The sequence below is a fragment of the Stegodyphus dumicola genome, chromosome 12, assembly GCF_044657685.1.
Source record: "Stegodyphus dumicola isolate Sdum_Otavi_A_Nest chromosome 12, ASM4465768v1".
Taxonomy (NCBI): Eukaryota; Metazoa; Arthropoda; class Arachnida; order Araneae; family Eresidae; genus Stegodyphus; species Stegodyphus dumicola.
Genome location: NC_140779.1, coordinates 120,093,108 through 120,113,442, shown reverse-complemented (window position 1 = coordinate 120,113,442; position 20,335 = coordinate 120,093,108). Strand labels below are relative to the sequence as shown.

At 33.7% G+C, this 20,335-nt stretch overlaps 1 protein-coding gene and 1 non-coding gene across 2 annotated transcripts in view; one reads left to right on the top strand and one right to left on the bottom strand.

Annotated features, from left to right (window-relative positions):
* The window catches only part of LOC118186609 (thyrotropin-releasing hormone receptor-like), a 529,209-nt gene that overhangs the window by 112,765 nt on the left and 396,109 nt on the right, over positions 1-20,335 (bottom strand). The gene's annotated exons all lie outside the window — the stretch shown is intronic.
* Positions 17,358-17,430, top strand: TRNAA-CGC (transfer RNA alanine (anticodon CGC)). The gene has a single exon. It is a non-coding gene; the product is annotated as a tRNA-Ala (tRNA).

Sequence of the window (20,335 nt, the reverse complement as noted above, 5' to 3'; positions counted from 1 at the left end):
AAGTAATGTAAAATGCGTGTACTGTTGCAAACAGTTTTTTGCTAACTGTGAAGTATTGTAAAAATGTGTAAAAACTTAAAAAAATGCTAACTGTAACGTAATGGGAAAACAATGGTTGCAAATTATTAAGGATTGTAAAACATTAAGAATTGTAAAATATCGAAAATGTTTTTGAAAAAAGTACGAACAAACTTTTTTAAGTAAAATTAATTTTAATTTTGATTTTTTAAAAATGTTTTAAATTAAAGTAAGAAATTTCTTGCAAAAGTCTTAATTTATTAAAAACTGAATTTCAACAGGTTTAATCAAAACTTACTAAATACTGGCCGAAAAGTAAGGAAAATTAGAAAAGATAAAAATCTTCACTTAGTTCGGGCTATAATTGAGACTTTTGAAAAGAGTTGTTCCTTCATTAATAAAAGGAAAGGATTCAGTGTTGATTATATACATTTTTACAAATATTTTAAATAAATATTTACAAGATAATCCCTTAAATCTTCAAAATCCTCCATTACCCTCCAGTTAAGGTTAAGGTAATGTTATCATACCATAAAGAGTCAAAAAATTATAAATAAAAGTTAATGCCTGCCTTTTTAATATCTAAATTAATAAATTGTGCTGGAACCTTGGTTATTAACTTGAACATTAATTAGTTTTAGTATTTCTTCTTTTAAATCTTCTATTTCAGTACATATATTTTTTATTCTGATTATTTTGCTATGAAAAGTGTTACCTATTACTTTTCTAGAGATATTAGAGTTTCAATTAATAAGTTTAATAGTATTAAACTGTAAATTCCTCCTTTTATCATATAATTTAATTTTGCCGTATTTAATTATGAGCAGGTCTAGATATTCAATAGTATCTTTATTAGTATTAGTTTGATTAAATGTTAAGCTATTTGGGTAATTTTTGAATTGTTCAAAAGCAGAATTATTATTGAAAGTTATAATATCATCAATGTATCCAAATGTATTTGCAAATAACTGTAATTCCTTCCTATTGAAACTTAGTTGGAATTTATATTCATAAGCAAAAAGAAATGGGTTACATATTTGTGTAGAACTGTTTGCTCCCATTGCTATTCCTCTGACCTGCTGAAAAATCTTATTATTGAATTTAATGTAGATATTAAATAATGCACAATTCAGGTAAATTTTCCATCTTTCAATTAAAAGGATGTTAAGCATGTCAGGAAAAAGTTGTGGGAGTTGCATTAAAATAGTAAAAATTTCTTCTAATGGTAGAGAAGTATAAAGGTTTTCAAAGTCATAGCAGTTTATGTTCGTGATTTCTAAACTTTTAAATTTGTTGAGAACTGGAGCATTATTATAAATAATACAACTATAGTTGTGTTGCTTGCTAACAAGTTGATGAATTAAAACACAGATTATTTTTCAAGTTTAATTGCAAATATGTAATCTATATTCTTTTTATAATTTTTTGTTGCATTTGCTATAAATCTAAATTTGAGTGGTGTTTATGGAATTTAGGAAGAGCATATAAATTTGCTATACTGGCTTTGTCAATTTTGGTTATTACGAATTTTTGTTTCAAATCTTGCAATAGAGGATTGAGAAAATTCCATGTTAAATTGTTGTTAAATTCAATCCTTCCAATTCTTTGCTTCAATTCTTCTAACAGTTCATGCTTCCAAGCGATATAAAGGTAGAATTATGGAATATTTAATTTGTAACTATTTTTAACTATGAACTCGAAAAGATATTTTTCGAAACTTTTAAAACTGTGATTTTTGCTAATTTTCAGTACTGGTCTAAATTTGGTGCCTTTTTCCATTAAATTTCTTAAAAGTTCGTTTTGAACTATGGTTAAATTGCCAGTAACAATATATTTATGAAATTCGTCAACGTAGTCTTTGTATTATTGAAGCCCAATACAAAGACTATTGAAGCGCGATATACTCTACGTATTCTTTGTATTGAAATTAGCGCCCTCTATTAATAAAGTTAGAAGAAACACACTACTTAACATCACTTAGTTTGGCATGCTGCGCTACTCTCCAAATACAAATATAGATAGTAAGTTAAATTAAAGCTTACTATTTACTTACCTTTTTAGTATTATTTTAGTATTATTTATGTATTTTTTTTAAATAATGCCTAGATTTTTTGATTTATTTGCATAATTCGAGTCGGGGAAGTTTTTTGTAGGCAAGAGTCTCTAAATTACTTTGGTTTTCTAAAAAATTTAGTTTTCTACTCTTAATTGACCTTAATTTTAATTCTAGACTTTATTTGCTAATTTCACTAATTTCCACTTGTTTAAATTTCTTTTCGTAATTCACAATATTTGGTTTTACTTTTGCTTTTGAATTTTCCTTTTACCCTCGCCTACATGGATGACGAAACACGAATTGAATAATTGAAGAGTTAGGTTTGGAAGCAACTTCCCCTCGATAAGTCTCTCTCCTGCCTGCTCAACAATTATTCACTTGCGCATTTTTATAATTTTTAGGATTAAAAAAAAATATTGGAATTATACATTTATTCATAGATTTTGATACTTGCACTTGATTTATATAAGCTCTCAGAATTTAAATGATATTGTAGATGTTCGCAGCAATAATTAATCATTTATTTGTAATTCAATTTCATTTAAAATTTAATTAATTTTAATTTTGATTTTAACGAATTGAGAATGTTTGTTAAATTCAAATATATATATATCTGAAACTGTTATACTTAGGCGATACGTTAGTTTTCTGCTTGTTGGAGTTGCCAAAAATAAAGATAAAGAAAACTTATATTTTCAGCTTCCTTAAGTAAAAAACTATTTTTGTTTTCCATTGTTCTATACAGAAAATTTCCTTGAGATTGTTAAGAAACATACATTTATTTAACTGAAAGTTATAAATTTTTTAAAATCTATTCATAATCATAAAGTTGCAAGGTTTCGTTTAATTTCACTAACCAGACATTTTATGTGCTTTTCTGCCCTTCTCGTTTCCCATTTTCCTGTCTAAATATAAATTTTTAGCTCGCTTGTAATCAAATGAAATAGAAAGGTATTTAAAGAAAGGTTTCAGAAGGTAGAATTAGAGCATGTTCTGCCTACTGAAAGTTACGTTGCTAGTTTGATTCTTTTGAGATCTGTATTCTGCGGCGTTGCGTTATTCTGGCTATTAGGCTTGTTTCTCTAACTTAAGATCAGAGCCAATTGGCGCGTCTCTCTATTTGTAACTTACAATTACTTAATCACGTTAAATTTAATACTTTTAATTTAAGTCATAAATAAAGCCATACATTATATTATTATTGTTATTGTGTCTTAAAGCCATACATATTTCGTAAGTACGAGAGGTCTTTTTTTTAAACTTTTAATTAAATGAAAGGGTCCTTTACGATTTTTCTCATTCTCTGTGTTACAAGACACAGTGACACTGAAGTTCTTTAGAAGCTTCGTACACTTGATGCTACCAAAGATTACGAGACTTCATAAAGTTACTTAATTTTATTCCGAGGTCCATTCGATGAGACCACAAATATACTATGCACGTTCTCAGTTTGCTTGATAAATGTGTCATGAAATGATTTACACAATTTCTAAATACTACACTATAGTAGTAGCAATTTCCCTCGGAAGACTATACTTTCATTGCAATAACTTGTACAGTTGCGCGCCTCCAACCTGCACGCAACAAAGTGGTGACTGCTGAAACTGGGAATTAGACAGAGTCTTGAGAAGGGTTTAAGTCCCTTTTTATTCAACTTTAGAAATTACAAATGCGTGCTCTTGACGTTCACAAACTACGCCGACCCGGCGGTAAAATAAAAATAAGAAACTAAAAGAGATACTAACAAGTCACTAACTACGAGGCTCTCTAAACGTAACTAACCTCACCGCGTTTTACAATACCGCTGCTACTTCAGCAAACTCTGAATATTACGTTGAAAGATTAACAATTTGCCTAGGCAAGCACACAGGCCGAAACGCGTGGTTCTTCAATTTTTTAAAATCTATTCATAATCATAAAGTTGCAAGGTTTCGTTTAATTTCACTAACCAGACATTTTATGTGCTTTTCTGCCCTTCCCAATTCCCATTTTCCTGTCTAAATATAAATTTTTAGCTCGCTTGTAATCAAATGAAAAATACTGACTAACTACCTCCGCGCTCGTGAAGTAAGAACAGCACACCTCGAACTCGTTTCCTTTCTATTTAACTCAGAATACTTCCGCTGATAATTTGAATCCTTGCGCGTTCTACTAAAATTTACATACTCTGGCATTGACAGTTCCAGGGGAAAGTAAGGCTTGACAGGAAAGATAGTTTAAACTTAAAATAAATGTTAGTTAAAATAAATATAAACCCTACAAACTATCTATTTTTATGATACAATAACACGCCGAACAAATAACACTCCGAACCGGCTTATAGAGGCTGAAATGGGATGCATAGAAAACGAACATTAACAAGGCTCAAACATAATATACGGCACTGATATCAAGGTGGACAATCAGATATTTAATGATTTGTTTTCATTGTTGCTTATTCTCATTTGTCTGACGTAGTCACCCTACGCCCACGAAATTCCTCGTAGCAAGGAGCGCTGGATTACGCCTCTCGTTGGCAACAGCCTTAAACACCTAACAGCTGACAGTGCGATTTGGCTCAGCTCAGCCCCCAATTTTGATTTGGAGTATCCTGGGGGAGAGACGGGTCCGAGGCTCTACCATCCCTCTCCCCTTCCACCAAGCCACACGCAAGGGCTTTCGGCTAGCAGCATATTTATAGTGTCGCCATACCGCACCGACACTATACATTTACAAACAACCATGCCTTCTCCGGGATTAGAACCCCGGCCCTTCAGTCAGCGACGCTAACCCGGCACGACAATCAGGGACGCTAACCACTATACCGGTTGGGCAGCATTTTATGGTTTTATGAGATAAGACACCTGGAATTGTTCTTAAGATGCAAGAGTTTGCTTTCAGAGTCACATCAGAAGACATATTGATAAAATTAACGCAGCTGTAATGTCACTTTGTTTTAATTTGTACCGCAATGATAAATTGTCAGTTGAAACTAATAATTATGACAAATGGACTGACTGCATGCGAGTTTCTGTTGTTTTCGTCAAGTGTGAAGTGAATACCAGTCAGTTTCCCTCAAAACATCTGTCTTTCTCTTAGACTGATACCTCTGAGTGTTCTGCTGTAATCCGAGTAACCGCATCTCACCTAATCGATTTAAAACGGTGCAGCTCATCCATATTATCAGAATATGACTATGCATACTCACTTTGGCCTTAGGTTTAAAACTGGTAACAAAGATAAACGCTGAAAGTTTTTAAAAAAAAAAAAAAAAAATCCCCGTATAATGCATTATTCGCTTCTGATTTATAATGAATAGATAGTTTTGCAAAGTGCCCAAAGTTCGAAAAATATTGATATCTTTGTTTTTAGAACAACCAAACTATTCTCTTAATTGCTTGACCGCCAGGTTTGGTTTGGTTTGGTTTGGTTTACTTAATTACGGCAAAGCACACTAGGGCTATCTGCCTAAGGGGAGGGATGCCTTCGTGGAGGACTTTCCAAGGGAAACTGGCTCGTATACACATAACGCACGAGGAAAACACGAAAACGCCCATGCAGCCATCTTTTTCATTCGAATCTCTGACCGAACTACCAGTGTTCTGCGACTTTACCACTCGGACGCTGGTGGGCCCCTTGACCGCCAGAGAATGATAACTTCAAACAGCTATTCTACATAAATGTAAACAATAGAAGAATTTTAAAGAAAAACGCCTTGTGTTTTTTTCAGTTAATATACGCAACTTTTAATCGGATACAGGATTTGAATGCACAAGCACTTGAAGATTTGATTATATATATTATTGTTATTATTATTGTTATGATTATTAATGATATACAAATTATTCATTATAAAAAACACTCTTTTTCTCTTTTGCATTCCATATAAACTTATAAAACTGTGATTATTTTCCCCAAAATACTTTTTTAACTTCTTACTGCAAATGCAAGAAAAAAGCTTCAAATTTGAATTCATTTAGAATAAAAACCATTCAAAATCTTGATAAAGAAAGGAAAGTAAATGCTACAAAAATATCTGTATTGATTTATGATTTAAAAAAAATAATTTTTGTGTAATACACGTAATAATTTATGAGTACTTGTTTAAACATAAAGCCACACAGTTTAAAGATTGTTCCGACAATTGTGTGACGAATCAAATACTGTTTTTTTTCCTTTCTTTCAATACAATGCGTGCGTTCGAAGTAACTCAAAACATGTTATTTTCATATCACAAACTGCGAGCATACATTATCCGGTGCGTGTTGTTTTGCACGTTAACTTGAAAGACCGCAAGATAAGATATATTTACTCTTATTTGCGTGATACATTTTGCAAAACTACTGCACGCTTCTAGAGTTTCAGTAAATTGCAGAAAAAGGATTTTCAGTGAAAACAAGTTAATTGTTTCTAAATGTCTTCACCGTGACTTACATTAACAAAAGATAGTATTCCTCTGCTTGGCAATCGATTGATTAAATAAACAGTTTTGTTTCTCATGTTTTCAACATATTTGCACCCGAGGACGCAAAATGTCACGGTAATAAAAATCGATTGAATCTAATTCTGTACAGCACCTGTAAGTGCTTGCTACGAATAGAGATTTGAAAGATAATAAAGAAGCAGAGAATCTTGTTCGCCTTTGGAATGCTTTTGTCTTAGGTACTTGAGTAAATAATGGTTCCAAGTATCAATAATTCCCTGTATCGTCGATATTTCTTCGAAATTTAAATGTGAACACAACACTTAATTTTGTGTTACGTTATAATATACCTCACTGATTTGTCTAGAAAAAAATGTCGAGGAACCAAGTCAAATAAGAAGCGAATTATCGCTGAGTTCAAGTATTTACTGCAGAGACTTGAGAAGGGTAAAAATACCCTTTTATTCACTCAAAGAAATAATAACAGATGGCTCCTTCTCAGGCTTACAGGAAAGCTTGCACTTGGACTTTTAAACCCCCCCCGGGAGTCGACGTAGAGAACTCTGCGAAGCTACTGGCTAGGATCTGTACCTAGGCAGTCTCGGCCACGGGGGTATAAAATTTATGAACTTGGTGGTTCTGAAGGCTCTGGGAAAAGTCACTTATTGGCCGGCCTCGGAGTCTGGCACGTCATAGCGCGGCGTGGTTCTAGTAACCCGGGGGTCTCCCCCGGGGTTGCTGGGTAATGTCCCGCTGCGACGGGCTCGCCCAAGCGACTGGTAGGAGCATTAGACGACCGGTGCTGCCTGGTGTCTTATCCAGGTGGTGCGCTGCTCTCCTGTAGGGTAATAGTGGAGGTTGAACCTCCACGATGTGCCCAAAGGGGGAGTAGACCTGTAGTGGGCTTAGTTCCCGGAACAGAGAAGCCAAAAACTTACTTACTTGGACTTTTAAATCAGGATAAGAAAATAAGAAACTAATCCTTTACTAAACTAAATAGACTTAGCCGAAGCTAGACACAAATACCTAAAGCAGTTGGCCCTTAATTTAACCTAGCCGGCAAATCTCATCAGACACGTACAATACAGCCAAGCTAATAGATCAATAATGAAGTAGGCAGAAGGCAAACACGTGCCACTAAAGGACCAACTGACTGTCCTTCGAAGTAAGTTGAACTTTCTTTAAATATAAACTCATTTACATTCAGCGCGATTCTAAAAACTCATTCTGGTAGGGAGTTGTAAGTGGGAAACAAGAATTGAAAGGAAACTGTTTCAAAATTAAAAATAACTATTATAAAATTAACATACACATTACAACGTCATTGGAAAATATGTAGGTACTGATCAACGTATGTTACGTTTTGAAATATCTATAGCGAGATAAATTTATTAGCATATGGGATACACATTTCATTTTCGAAGTTTAGGCTAGCTTAAAATATATTAAGAAAACTTTCATTAGCCCATATATTGGCAAACACATTCTCGAAGAAAGTTTGGATATAAACAAGAATTCATTAGCTAAAAAATGCTTATTGAATGAAGTAAAACAATTTACTCACTATTTTTGCCCCTGTTACTGGGGCACGTTGGTTACAGCCTTCTGAAAGTTTCCTAATTCTCTGTAGAATAAAAGTCTTTTGACTGCAGGTTGATCCATTTTTGCACAGCATCAGTAACATCAAGTTGTGATGCACAGCATCAGATGTTAAGGAAACACATGTTTATAAAAAATGTCTGTATCCTAGAGTGCGGGGCATGCCCTGCTCCTGTCCATTAGATTTCATTTTCATAAGACAAATTTCTCTAAGTGGAATAGAAGAGGTGAAGAGAAACTGGGAAAGATACTCGCTTCTAAACAAGATTTTAAAACCGGAGTAAATCTCAAACTGAGTGACACCTTCTTTTTAATAAATGACCCTTTTAATAACGATTCACTGAGTATCATTATTACTAACGTCTTTCGCCGACACAGTGTTTACAAATCCAGGGGAAGTGGTAAGAGAAAAGAGCACTACAGCTGGAATTTCCAAACAGACATGTGTTTGACTACATTAAACTCTGGCAAGTACTGTACGAAAATTCCAGTTTGCATTTTAACATACCTCGTTACACAAGCCTATTTCATAATAAAGTTTTTGATATTTATCGTAATTTGCTTGTTCTACTGAAAAATCGAAACATTATGGTTGCTTGAGCAGATGAAAGCCCGACTTACCTGGTAAATATACGAAGCTTTCAAATTAATTTCCTAGATGGTAGTAATAGCTCACTTTTTTATACAAGTTCATTTTTTTTCATTCTGTTGTGCCTTGAGATATCTAACAGTCATTATTGAGACATCAACATTTTTTTATGATTCCTTAGAAGGATATCAAGCATCAAGTATGTAGTTTGAGTCTTTCATTTTACTTCCTTGGAGGAAGTATTGCAGTCGAGAAAAATTTCGGGCAGGAACGGGTAGTTTTCAAAGGAAATACCCATTCTGACCACTACCGAATCCATTCGGATGATTCGTTTGCGTGATGCCTGTACCAAAGGATAGAATAAAAGATTTTAATTTCAATGCTGACTGTGAAATGAATTTAAAATGGATTTTTTTCGTGATGCCTGTACGTACGTATACACAATATGTACAATATATCTCGCATAACTCAAAAATGATTAGCTGTAGTACGTTCAAATTTTGTACATGGGACTGCTATAACATCTAGTTGTGCACCTTACGTTTTCATTGCAATCGACAGCAACAAAGAATATTTATTTATATATGTAAGCTATAACAAAATACGATGTCTGTTTTAAAAAATAATTGACGACCTCAAAATTAACATTCTAAATTTTGTGCTCTCCCCGCTAATTTATCTGTTCTCCCAAATTCGAGATCGTTCCAAAATTACATAATACTGCTTGATAATAGTAACTAAAACTAATATTGACCAATCATAACTTAGAATACACTCTGCACCTACGAAGTATAAATACCGAGTCCCGAGCACTACGCTTCCCCTTTCTCCTGACTTCTGCCATGCAAACAACTCCACGCCTCTTATGCTTTCTCGCCTGAAATGACGTCGTAGCTTTTTATCTCTGTATATAAAAATTATTTTTATCCAACTATGATGAAAAGTAATTTGTCAGCCAAAGAAATAAGTTTTGATGTGTGTAAAAATAAAGATGCTGATTCGCCGAAATTAGTTTTGTCAACGTCTTGTTCCTGCCTTATCAACCCAGCCATGTCTACAGCCGGAATTTATAAGTACCGGATTCATGAATGCACACCTTAGTATAAAAATACATATATATAGTTCTGTGTATGCATACTCCCCTTATATGATTATACGTGCCAAATTAACTAGCTGGCGCAAATTTTGTTCTGAGACAACATCTGTTTATGGTATTCATCATAAGATTGCGACCGACAAGCTGTTTAAGCCAGCAACTTTCCATCTTTTACCTACAGTTAGTCCTAATAGTCACCTGACTGAATCAACTCTATCAGAAGTCCTTGATACGGTTTTTTCTACAGATGATAATTCAACTGATTCCTCCTTTCATCAGACTATTCGAAATCAAACTTCTAGTCTTCAAACACCAGACGATGTTATTTTTACTACTCAAGAAATTCGGCAAGTCTTACGCCAACTCCCTAATAAGCGCGCACCGGGTCCAGATGGTGTTGACTATCGTATTGTCAAATTGATTATTAGCACCAATCTCAGTCTCTTCCAAAGCCTGTTTAATAAGCTATTCAATAGTGGAACTTTTCCTCAATGTTTTAAAATTGGCCAGGTGATCTTATTTTTAAAGAAACACCGTGATCCAGCCCGTGCCGATTCTTATCGCCCTATTTGTTTGTTGTCAGCTTTTGGCAAAACTTTTGAAAAACTTCTTATGGGACGATTGAGATTTCATTTGCACTCAACAAATTATCTGTGTCCTTTTCAATACGGTTTTCGCACCAAAAGATCAACATTGCACGCTTTAAAGGAAGTTCAAGATACCATCCTGCGCAATAAGTTCTCCGGCCACCACACAGCGTTTATCTCAGTGGATTTAAAGAGCGCCTTCGATACGTTGTGGTGGCCGGCAGTTCTATATGCATTAAGAGATGCCAATTGCCCCCGCAATTTATATAATACTCTTGCACATTATCTGTCCGATCGACATTTGATCATTTCCTATAATGGAGGCCTGGTACATAGATGTCAGACTCGAGGGTGCCCGCAGGGTTCATGTGCGAGCCCCTTTCTCTGGAATGTGACATACAATCTTATCCTTAAGCAGCCATGGCCTGAACATACAACTGTGGTTACTTATGCCGATGATACCGCATTCATAGTGCGAGGTAGGACTCGTGATCAACTTCAAGCAAACTCACAGGAGACCTGTTCTTTGTTTCAGACTAGATGTGAAGATTTTAAATTGCAAATCTCTGAAGAGAAATCGCAAATTCTGATCATTCCTAAGAAGGGTGGTTCTATGACTCGTCAGCCGAGAATAACCATAAATGGCAAGCGTCTTCGTATTAAACGTGAACTTAAATACCTTGGAATTATTTTCGACGACAAACTCAATTGGATTCCCCATGTGTTAGATCTCAAGAAGCGTACTGCTGTGATTGCTCAACGCCTTAAACTTATGAAGGGAATCCACTGGGGCTTAAATCCACACCTTCTTAAAGTTTTATATACAACAGTAACTGAAAAGATTGTTTCATATGGTGCTGCAATTTGGGCAGCACCAATGCAAGGACGCAAAGTTCGACATTTAAATAGTATACAGAGACCATTTCTCTTAAATATCACTCGTGCCTTCCGCACATCACCAACTAACGCCCTCGCAGTTGCAGCTGGAGTCTTGCCTTTACCTGTTGCGGTTGAAAAGGACGCAGCTTATCAGTTGCTTAGACAACTTGGCTGTTCAGTTCAGTTTGGAGATCACTCTTTCTCCTCCCATGATTATGAAGCAGCAATAAACAGAGAAGATCAACACCCCTCCCTCTATGGTACGGGAGTTAAAGTTAATCTCAAACCGAGTCATCAAGTTTCTCATGCTGATCTGGTCTTTTATACTGATGGCTCTAAATTGGAAGATCAGGTTGGCTGTGCATATATAGCCATACTGCAAGATCAGACAACTCTTCACCAGTGGAAATGCCATCTGTCTTCTTTTAACAGCGTCTTCCAGAGTGAGGCTATTGCTATTCGACAAGCAATACAAACAATCATTAATCATCGATATTCACATTCCTATGTTCTTACCGATAGTCTCTCCACATTGTATGCCATTTTAAATCCTCTGCATTCATCCCCCATTATTGTGGACATTCAAACTAGCTTGTCTCGACATAAAAATCTACACATTTGTTTAGAATGGACAAAAGCTCATGTGGGGAACTACGGTAATGAAACTGTCGATAGGCTTGCTAAAGAAGCAGCACAGAATCACGAGATAACACAGACCTTGACGGTTTCACGCCCAGTATCTAATCTAAAGCGTCACTTACTTCTCACAGCCATCTCCTTGTGGCAAAATGCATGGAGTTAGGAGGAAACTGGTCGCCGAGCATTTGCCCATGTCCCTAAAGTATATTTAGACCGATTAATCATGCCACCACAGCTGATCTTCTACATTACGGGCCACGGGCCTTTTCCCTTATATTTCGAGAGACATGGACTCTCTTCCTCAGCACTCTGTAGTTGTGGACAACTGGGCAATCCAGAACACTATCTAATCGATAGTCCACTTACTACTGAATTCCATATTCCTTTTCCACCAACGGATAGGACTGCCTTTAGTCGTTTTTTGATTAAGCAACGGCATCAAGTCAAAAAGATAGTCCGTTTAATTGACAAACTGATGAATCTGGGACTTGATCTTTGTGCCTTATAATATCGACATATGATTCAACTTCTTCAACTGCTTGTATATATTATAACCCATCTACTTTTATGCTCTGAAGTGTTTGTAACCATTGTAATCTATTGTAATCCATCTGTTATAAGTCGCTGTGTATAGCAGCAGTCAAATATTTGTATATTCTCTCTCAGCATCTTTTTCTAAGTGCAACCAGGTAATATTGTCTATAACAGCTGTCCTTGTACCTATGGTACATTTAATACCAGGTGCTGTTTAGTATCTGTATATCTTGCATTTGCCTATTTACCGATGAATAATAATGTTATCTTTTGCATATGCACATTTATTATCAAGTGCTGTTAAATATCTGTATATATTGAATTTGCATATTTATCTGTTGCATATGTATTGTCCTAATAGTCTCTTTGTTGTCCATAGCAGCTATCAATGTACTTATAGTACATTTTTTACCAGGTGCTGTTAAATATCTGAATATATTAAATCTGCATATTTACCTATGAATAATAATGTTATTGTCTTTATTTTTATCTTTTGCCCATGTATTATCAAACATATAACTGTCTGTATTCCCTCATAATGCACTATGATAATACCTACATTGAACGTATTTTGTGTTTTTCACTGTATAATAGTATATAATATCTTGGCATATCTAGTTGGGCGTATTAATGGTACATTGTTTGCCAGTTGCTGTTAAACATCGGTATACCATATACTTGCATATTTGGCTATACATTATACTGTTACTGTCTTCTTTTCATCAATTGCCCATGTAATATCATACATTTAATTCTCTGTGTAATAATAACACTGAATGTATTGGGGTCGCTAGAGATTTTCATTGTATAATATATCCAACCATTATCCATTGTTTTAAATATATCCATTGTATTTATACCAACATTGAATGTATTTTGTGTTTTTCACGGTATAATATATGTTCATAATTTGTGGCATACTTAAGTCTATATTTCATCCTTTGCAAATGTATAGTAACACATTTAACTGTCTGCATCAATTTATTTGCTGCATAAGGATCACAAGTGTCATGATAATTTTAAATGTATATTTGTGTTACCAACACTGAATGTATTTTATATTTCTATTGTATAGTATTGTATAGTATCTACTGTATCGTATCGTATTATGGTATTGTTTTGTATTGTATAGTATCTTATATCAGTTGGCTTTATACAGGTTAAATATGTTAATTTTTATTCATTATAATCGTTTAATTAGCTTTTGTATTGTATTGTAGCATTGTATAGTATTGTATGGTATCTTATATAAGTTATCTTTTATGCAGGTAACTGCATCAATTTATTTGCTGCATTAGGATCACTGGTATCATGACAATTTTAAATGTATTTTTGTGTCACCAACACTGAATGTATTTTGTATTTTCATCACTAGTGTCATGACAATTTTAAATGTATTTTTGTGTCACCAACACTGAATGTATTTTGTATTTTCATTGTATGGTATTGTATAGCATCTACTGTATCGTATTATATTGTGGTATTGTATCTACTGTATCGTATTGTATTGTGGTATTGTATAGTATTGTATAGTATCTTATATCAGTTGGCTTTTAGTACAGGTTAAATATGTTAATTTTTTGTATTGTATTGTATTGTATTGTAATATTGTATAGTATTGTATAGTATCTTATATTCGTTAACTTTTATGCAGGCTAAATATGTTATTTTTATTCCTCATAATCGTATAATTAGCCTTATTGCATGTTTTCCCCACAATACCACGTGATCAAGTGTATTGTACCGCTATTGCATTCTGTTACATTGTATTCTTTTATTTTTATTTCTTTTGGTATATCCTCTGTGTATTGCTGTAATCATTTACATTCATTATTTCACTATGTTCTCTATTTTTATGTTATATTGTCATTAAGTCTAATTCTACTGTCTATATTTTATTCATTGTATATTATTGGGCTGCCCAACATCAGACTGTACTTTAGCTTATGTATATTCTATATTTGTGTGTATTACACCTTTGTAAAATTTTTGCTAATTGTCCAAACTCGCCCTTTTTGTCCCTGCATGCTTTTGTTATTTTATTTAATAAATGTGGGGCCTGGGCGGTTGTTGGGACTGTCTTTCGTGGGCATTTGGTCTGTTGGACTGCCCCCGGGTTGAATTTGGCTCTGGGTTTGGGCGCCCGGCGCGTGGCGTCTTGTGATTCCTCTTTAGGCTCTAGATATAGGTGGACGTGGTGCTATACCGATTAACCATTTGGTAAAGGGACAGTGCCCACGTCCTCCGTTGCTTATCGCTTATACTCCCCTTACCCGGCTGAAAATTCCATACCCAGTATTTATTTTCTCAGTTGTTGGTTAAGTGTTTTAAATAAAGAAAATATGCATGTTTGAGAATTATCAAATTAACAAAAAATAATTTTCGGCAAATAACGAAATCTGATTTTTAAAGTGATCTCTCGGTCCCTATGCTTATTACTTGGGAAAGTTTCATACTCTTTATAAAAAATTAAATTAGAAGAAGTTTGACTCCCGCCCTCCAATTTGACCGAGTTATTTAATTTAAAAATTAGCAGTTTTTGATGTCGTTTTCAACTTGCCTCCAGGGCTTGCTTAATATTACGTTAGAATGATTCGAGAAATTAAGTTCAGATATAATGCAGCAAAAAATTTATATAATTTAATGGAAAGTACAAGGAAATGATTTGGTGTGCCCGTTTCGTTAGGTTTTTTTTTCCGTAATTGTGTGTTGTAAGTCGGCATAGGTTTTATTTTATCTTTGAGAGGTATATGTTATACATATTTCTAACCCAAGAAATGACCATATTTAAAAATTCGAAGGCCTTTGTGAGAATTAAGCCATTTTCTAAAATTGTAAACTCGAAAAACATTTAAATCGAAGATACCGCTAATAATGCGGTGAGAAACACACATTTTACAATCAGATGCTTGCAGGATAAAATTCAATATCTGTCATTTTATGCTATGATATGTGTTTAGTTTTTTAAGACGTGAACTTGGCAATATGCTTTTTGCATTTCCGGCTGATCTTGTAACCAAATGCTTTACACAGATATATGATTTTTACTGACGGAAAAAGAAAGTCTTTCGATTTATACTTTCTATTCCATAGAAATCAAACCAGGTTAAACATTTGCGCATTTTCTAAATAATAAAAATTTCCTTAAGAGAGTTTTTCTCTTATTACTATGTATATCTGCCTTTGGCGCCCGACCGGGATAAAGGTCAGGGACATGTACTGCCGTACTGAAGAGCCCGCGTTCGAATCCTGAAGAAGGCATCGATGTTTGTAACTGTATGGTACCTGTGCGGCATGGAGGCACTCTAAATGTGCTACAAGCCGAAAGTCCTCTCGAGAGGTTGGTAGTAGGGAAAGAAGATGGGAGACCCTTGGACCCATTCTCCCGGGAAGCCCTATCTCATAACTGCGGGAGGAACTGAGCTAAAGTCTCGCTGTCACCTCTGTGGATCTCAAAGCTCTTGCCAACGACAGGCTCATTTGAAACTTGCCACGATTGATATACTGGCCTTATGCTTACCTTTGTCAGACAATCAGACAACTGAGACTGGTAAGTGAGATTGCCTTTGTCAAGTTATTTTTGTTGAGATTTCTGTTTCAATTTAAACTCGAATCTTTGAAATCATCTTAGAAACCATTTGAAATCAGAACATAAATTTTCGTTTATATTCCAATTTCAGATAAATCCTAGGGTGAAATTGTTATAAAATCCTTCGAAACTGATAAATACGAAAGTAATTTGCCTAATTGTAGAATATTCCTTTTCTTAAAAAGTATAGCATACAAGATCAAATGGTTTTCTTGTTTTTCTTACTTGTATCAATCTTTACTCCTGAAGATTCATAACATGAAGTTGAAGTATTAGATAAAGATTACCGAGAAAGCGTTTCTTCATTATTTGTGAAAGAAATATTTTCTTAGATATCCAATTATAACTTCATTAGAAAATAAAATGGTGTAAAAAATCATTGACTTTAAATTTAATAAAAAGTTTTCTTATATTAATTAAACTTGTCTGCGGTTACTTTCAGTATATTTCATTTGCATTTATTTCTAAAGAAATTAAAACGAAAGCTAATAAGCTGCTGTATTTTTTTTAGTGCTTGGATGGACGTTTGCTGTAACCTAGTTTCGCCTTGTTTCAGCGCTGGTTGTTAGTGGCGAGAATGAGTTATTTTTATAAAGGACGCTGTTAACTATTTTTATTACTGTCTAGTGGTAAGTAGTATGAGAGAGGATGATATTCCTACTCGCTTTGTTCTCGACGTTAAAAGATTGTATCCCAGTGTGTCTCCTTTTAAATTTAGCTCGCTAACTTACTGATCGCGACCAAAGCTAGCGGTGGTCGAAGGGTTAAGATTATCATTGTGACGAGCGGGTAGTGACGCAGCTGCAAACCTTTAAAGTTTCTTGTAAAATTAAGATACTGATAAAAGATGAATGATGACTTTGACTTGTAATTTCGCTTTCGAAATTCTATGCGGCTCTGTAACTTCGTATCACTCAGAAAGATGCAATCAAGGATTAGCATTGTGATTTTGGAGCTTGGTGTATTGAATTGCATTAAAGTTTATATAATTCATCATATTTTTATGTAATATTCATCTTTTCTACTAAGAAGAAAGGTAACTGTATATTCTTTTAAAAAATTATATTGTTGTATCTGAATAGAAACCTGGTCTTTAGCTTTCAGGAAAAAATATTAAAATCATTAAAAAATACAGAAAAGCATAGCACAAAAAAAAAAAAAAAAAAAAAAAAAAAAAAAAAAAAAAAAAAGATCTAGTGTATGGAGAGCAGCAAACGATATTCTGTAACGACACAGGTAATATATGGCAAATAATTAATTAAATACACTTCAAGTTGAATAAGATGTAAATTATACCGTTACACATATTATAAAAATTAAATAAAAACATAAATTACTTTATAAGGTATTTCTCCCGCCTTTTTATCATGCCTTCGTGGTGTAGTGGTTAGCATGCTCGACGCGCATTCGAAAGGTCCGTGGTTCGAGTCCCGGCGAGGGCATTGCTCCTTTTTCACATCTTCTGCTTCGAAATAACCTAATGCCTTTACAACTTATTACGCTTACTGCTATTAAATCGATTATTTTTTGAATTATCTACATTTATTAATTTGAAACGTAAATTAAAGGCCTTATATTTTGCGGAATGGCTATGCATGGCAAATCGTACAGATGATAAATGTTCTGGTAGCATAGCATAACATAATGACTCCAAAAGAAGACAATTAATTGTTAGTTGTTTCTAAAGTCAGAAATTATTCGTAGTTAGTCTAATAGTTGACAGACATATTTTGAAAAAAGGTAGAACTCTATTTAGATATTAAATAAGAGTGATTTTGTATAGAGTACAATGTAATTTTAAGGATCTGAAAATAAAGCATAAACTTCTAAGACTCTAATACATTTAACAAGAATACAAAATTTCACAGAAATAGTACCAAATTCTCTGAAAAGGAAAGGATATCAGAAAGGAAAGAAGCGATTGAAAATTTTATCTTGACATATTTTTCTTTTTAGACCATCAACAAGTAAAACATCTCAGAAACTTTCGTCTGCGGTTCGTTAAATTCGCCTCTAACGCAAAGATTACATTTCAAGGAAATAAAACAACGGACGAAGACACAAAAGTGTAAAAATATTTAAAAGTAAAGGGGGAAGTTCCTCAATAAACAAGAGCTTTGAAAGAGTTCTGCAAAGATAAGCTTGGTAAGTTTCCACGTTGAAGAAGTTACTTGATAAATTTAATTTTTCAGACATTTATTTCATAAATTTGAATTTTTCTTGCACTTTATTCTGTACTGATAGCTATTTCGGTTATAAAAAACACATAAATTTATTATACTGAATGAACATTTCTTACATATTGCATAATTAAAAATACTTACTATTAAAAATTCCTGGTTGTGCAATGAATTTTTTATGATGTATCATAGTCGTACACCTGTACCAGTACTTCAGGAGACAATTATTTCCACTTTGACAGTGATTGTCAATGGACAGTGATTGTCAAGCGTGCCAATCTAGAAATGCACACATAGTGTTGAAATAGAGTGGTTTAAATGTGTCCAGTATTGTCTTTAGACGATTCATATGCATGTTCCAGTCATATACGCTTGACTTTAGCATTCATTTTACAGAGTTATAAAACGGAGAATTATGCATTCCTAAACACTGAAGGTGATTGCAAAATTATAAAATTCATTTATATGAAATAAATTCAAATTTAAATAAAAACAAAATTCCAGCAATATATGCCTTTTAAAAGGCATATCAACCTTACTCGAAATTACATTTTATATGAAGATGTTCTTTAAAAGGTATAATAAAATATATAAGTATTAATAATAATACAAAGTAATAATAGTAATATGCGAATGCGTCATCGAGTAGATGTAGCGCCAATCCCTAGAGAAAGGACCTTTGGATCCCGAGTGCTGAGACAGAGTGAACTGCGCAATCATTCGTAGAAGGACGTTAGTAAGAGCGTGACGACGATGACGGCATCTAAAGACGTGCATATATAAAGGACGTTATTCGCTATCCATCTGTAAATATTCATCTATTTTCTGCCACGTATGTAATCACCTTGTAGTTTGTAGCAGCTATTCGTGTTTCCATTAAATATTCGAGTTTTCCATAAATTGGATTCGTTATTTCAAACCCCTAGATAGCCACTTAGGAAGTAAGTTCACATTCATCATATTTCTGGATAGAACAGAGCTTCCTACAGTAATTATAGTAATAATTATAGTAATAATATAAAGGTATACAAGTATTTCAAACCACCCCGTTGCAAAAGCATATTTGGCTTGAGAATTTTACATTTTATTACATATTATTGTGCAAAAATAGTCTTCGAATGTATCAGAATTGATAGAAATGTGTTTAATCTGCACATAAGAATTTTTACGAAAGATTAAACATAGTTCATGTCTATGCATTAACTCTCCGATTTAAGCTTACATTTCACAAGGAAACATTGTCGTTATTGAGCTTTGCCTTTTTTTTGTTTGTTTATTATCTACCTCAAAATTGCATTTGTGTTTTAGAAAAAGACACTATTGATTCCACAGCACAATAAAAAAAATTTCTTAAATTTCTGTAACAGAAGTTGCGTTAAGAATACAAATTTCTAATACAATTTCGATATTATAAAGTACACACTCATAGAATTTCAGTAAGCGGGCTTTTTAAATTAGATATAGACAGTGAATCAGTAAAACAATAGCAAACAGAGAGAGTGAAATAATGCTGTTTTCTCGAGATCTAACATTTTTATTTTTCTAGACGGTTCAAAAGCTTAAGTCATCTCTTTACCCTTACCCATGTTTGCTTCTAATCATCGCCAAGTCCATTAGCAGAGGAAATGCGTTGAAATCTTACCTCAAGAGAAACATAATCTATGAAGTCATTTACTCCAGATTTACTCAATTTCGTTTTCTTTTCTGTTTACTTCGTGAGATTTTTTTCTTCCTTTTATCCCTAGAGAAAGTTGTGATTTATCGTTTATCAATTAACAGAATTTTTTTTTTGCTATTCTATTATAGTTATTTTCCCAAGTTTCGAAATTCGTATAGAGGAGAAATGTTTTGACATATAAATAATTTCAGAAGGTGTAGCTAATCTTTTTTTACAGTTTCACTTTTTGTCTTGGTGTCAGTATAAAAAGTATTATTTAAAATCTGTGGTCCTCTCTAAAATTAGTAGAAATAAGAAGACAGCATTCGTTCTAAACGAATGTGGATACACCATCAATAGACTTTAATACCCCATAAAATTAATTACACGTTTATCTTCGTTTCTGTTTTGAATTTTCGTTGTTTGTTTATGTAGATAGCACATAAATAGGTATATCAGTTATAACAACAAAGAAAACTCAAATAAAGTAATATTTCGGTTCCACTGTGC